The sequence below is a fragment of the Etheostoma spectabile genome, chromosome 3 (genome assembly GCF_008692095.1).
Source record: "Etheostoma spectabile isolate EspeVRDwgs_2016 chromosome 3, UIUC_Espe_1.0, whole genome shotgun sequence".
NCBI lineage: Eukaryota > Metazoa > Chordata > Actinopteri > Perciformes > Percidae > Etheostoma > Etheostoma spectabile.
Window position 1 is genome coordinate 25,145,979 of NC_045735.1, and position 4,379 is coordinate 25,150,357.

Below are 4,379 nucleotides of genomic sequence, written 5' to 3' on the forward strand. Positions count from 1 at the left end.
GATTTCTGTTTTTTTTAATAACAGCAACGCTATTACAATGAGCTGCGGTGTTTGTCGGAGGTTGTCATGAAAGGTCCTGCTATGTTATCTTGTCTTAATTCTTCTTTGATTAAGGGATGATGACAAATGGGGGTGGTCAGGGGGAGGGGATGTGTTCATGTTATAAACTGTGTTTTGTGTGCTGTATTCAAACCTTTTATTTAACCAGGATAAAAAAAAACTCCTTGAGATTAAAAATTTCTTTTACAAGAGTGTCCTGGCAACAAATGACATTGTATATTTTGCAGTTTTATGGCCGGTTGAAAAATACTTTTGCTGGTACATTTTTTTCAGTTTACCAGCCATGGGCAAATAGATTTAAAATATTGCGGAGGATGTAGCATAGGATCTCTTACCTCAGAGTAACTGTCACATTGGTCAATACAGGGAGCTCTCACGTCTGGCCTTTACTGCTGCTGTAGGTTGTAGTTGTAGTGCTAAGGTTTTTGGTAAGATGAAACAGACTATTATTGTACCTTAAAATTCATGTTTGACTATTACCTTTACCTGTCCTCATCTGAACACCAACGTCTGTCAAACATGACCCCAAACAACGGTTAAACCATGCTATGTCTCAAACAATCTTTTTCAAATGCAAAAAATCATATATAGTTTATCATAATATCTACATTTATTGTCACCAAATTTAACATACCAAAAATGTGGAAAAAAACATTACAGACATCATTAATGTAATTTTGCATATCTAAAATACATTTTGACAAGTACAAATGTAATTACGGATTTCTACAATTAGAATTATGACTAGAAACAGTGCATTTACAAACATCCACAATAATTGCATGGTGGATATCTGAAATGAAGATTATGACTAGTTACAATCGGATTGTGGATATCTAAAATTAAAAGCCCAAAACACATGAATGTCAAAAGAGATGTAATTTTTCCTAGGAAGATTGACGTGGATAAGTGAAATATTTCAAAAAATGCAAGTGAAAAAAAGGAATAGGCCACTGTTTGTTGAAATAGGGCTTATCACGGCCTCCCCTAACTGTAGATGGGTGGGCCAACGCATTTTTTTTGTCTCAGTGCATGCATTGTTTTAGTCCGGTAGCAGTGCCACCACTAGTTAGCTTAGCATAGTGAATGGAATCCTATGTTGCTGGTTAGCATGTTGTGAGTAAAAGTGAGCCAACAAAAAAAACAGATTTCACATCGATATTATGTTACAATCTGCTTATGCTGATGTTGTATGTTGTTTAGACATACAGCTGCAACACACGTAAATGAAAATTAGCTATCCGAAATAAATAGCGTAGGATATATATATATATATTTTTAAATGTATCTCTGAGAAAGCTCCTTCACTTGTTTTCAACAATAACTGATTAAAAGAGCTAGGGAGAGAGAAGGAAGGCTACTCACAGAGAAACGGCTGACTCATGAAATGTCTTTATTGTCACTGCGCTGCATTTTTATGAACTATGATATTCTGGCCATGGGTCCCATCTTTTGCAGGTACAGCATTCTCCATCTCACACGCTATTACTCTACCAACTGAAGTTAGTTGCATTCAACTTCTTCTGTGTTCTTCGCCGTGGCAGCCGCGATAGCAGAATTACCAGCGGAAACACTGGTACAAATACAGGTTTGCCCCTCTTACTTAACAATATACAGCTGTGTTAATGACAATTAAAACTGTGGAGAGTAAGAAGAGAGAGAGTAAGAGGAGGGATCTAACACAGGCACGGCTTTACAGAAGAAATGAGTCATGTAACGCAAAATTAAACCATATCGATATAACAACATTGCAGCGGATGCGAGGACATTAGGTGCACCTTTGCGACCTAGAGGAAAAATGTTACTCGCGCCCTTGAGCCCTGTGAGCTAACGGACACTAACTAGCACTGGTCACTGCTGTTGTCGGAAAAACGACACAGACGGGACAAAATGTTGCGTTTACTAGTAAACTGGTAAACCTTGAGACCGACGTATAACCGACTGCTATCTGTTGAATTTTCCTCCTGTAACTCTGTCCTCTGTGACTGTCTACATCTAGAAAGTAAGCTGCGCGGTGCAGGGAACAACTCGGACTGGCACATGAGCAGACAGGGGTTTACGGAGCAGTAGATGCGCTATGCAAAAACACCCGGAGTGTTCTATGAAATGACGCATTTACAAAAAAAAATAAATAAATAAAAAAAATTCTCGATCACGCAAATTTGATCGTGAGAAGTAAAAATCTTGATTGTGATTAAAATTCGATAAATTGTGCAGCCCTACAAACTAGCTGTGGCAACTAAAAAAATGCATGCATTGAGACAAAAAATGCGTTGGCCCACCTATCTACAGTTAGGGGAGACCGTGATAAGCCCTATTTCAACAAACGGAGGTGTATTCCTTTAAGTGTTAAAATGGCCACTTTAGAGTGGGTCACTTACACTTTTTAAGGATTTAAATTTTGTTTTGATTAGTACAATCAAATTTGTAGTTATCTATTCTACTAGTAAGAATATTATTGTGGCTATTACCATTCTGACTATTGAGAAAATAATTTTGGCCAGAAAAAATGCTTTAATGGATATTTAAAATGTAATTACAGATAAGAGTGATGTTCAATTAGAACATAACGTAATGTTAGCGATTTTAGCTACGTGTCGGAGTTGATTGTCACAGAAAAAGCATTTAACTGAAACATAACCCAGACAAACTCACCGCTCTTTTAAAGACATTTCAAAACTCCGCCGTCTTCTGTCCAGCATATGACTTAATATATAATAGGCTACCCGCCATAGACTGTATATATATCAACGGTCTATGCTACCCGCACATTAACAGAGATTGCAGCTCCAACTTCAGACGTTGACAGAAAAATGGCAGCCGGAAGTGATGTCTCCCGATTGCAAACATTTTTATTTTATAACATTTTTATCTGGCGCATTCATATATAAAACTCATTTCCCACTATTTTATATTTTCCATATATTAAAACAAGTTAATGTTTCATGGCTGTGCACAACAAGCCAGAAGATATGTCATTTGTAGTTTCATCATTTACAACAGAACAGTCTCCACTTGGGAAATGAGTAATGAATGTTTAGTTGTCTAGTAGACACAACATTTTTCATCCCTGCTGAATTAAAGAATTTGTGAGGAATCTGGGTGTTTCTTAAAAAAAAAAAGCAACTTGTGGACAAAGTTTTTTTTCAAATGTTGGCTTGTATTTATCTTTCAAAAAGAAAACGGTTCAATGACTTTCCATACTAGGCTGTGTATAATATGACAGCCCTGTTTTATGTTACTTATCCATTCATGTATCTAAGGCAGCATTGGCAAAACATAATAATCCCTGTAAAATAGAGCTAAACTAAAATATGACTTGGTCCACCACATTTAACGTTGTCACATTAAATAACTGAAATACTGTCAATATCACATGATGAGCCATAATCAAAATTTTTCCAGATGGATCATTTGTTCGGATAGATACTAGCCTACTTATATCCACGTGAGGATGACATTAGGTCATTGCAGTAATAAAAGTAATAGGCTTCATCCCATGTGACCCTGAAGAGGAAAAATATTTAATATGGAAAATGAATGAATGATTCTACAGATATGACAGCAGATAAAGCCCATCAATGGCACATTTCTCTGTGAGGAAAAAATCCAGGATGCTCAATTATGAGGAGTATTGTACATGTGTTTTTTGACTGTGATATATTCCAGTTATAATAGTTTGCATATCTTTGTTTTGGTGAGAAACATTCAAAACATGCCTGAACAGATGTAGTTTAGTTGCTCGAATTGCAATGGGCCGCATGATATAATCATGCATAAAACATGTGGTCTGAAATAGGCCTACCAGCATGTGTTTGATCAGGTCAAAGGGGAGAAAATATTCAGACTTACCATTCAGCCATCAAAAGCACATTTTCTTTTTCTGCCATTTTATTAAAAAAATAAAAATCAGTAGCTCAACTTTGGGGCCTGTGACGTATGAGAAAAAAAACACTGTAATCTGTAGATACCTTTCTGTGTGTCTTAAATAGTAATGGTTAAATTTCTTCCAAACCAACATCTCATAGGTGAAAGAAGACCTGGCTCATGAAGGCTGTCCCCGCCCTCTCAATATATCTTATTTTTGGCCTTGAGCACTGATCACTTCATTTTTCATTCACACCTCTGACTTCATGTCTAAGTATCACTGTACTGCAATGCTATGGCAGCAGAGACGTCATGAAATACCACAGTAAGTACACAGGATTTCTGCATTTCCCAGGACCCAATTCTGTCTATTCTCAAAGGCTGATTGACGGTTCACTTAAGAAAAAAGTTATTACCTAGCCAGAGAGCTTAGACCAGACAATGGGGGACTT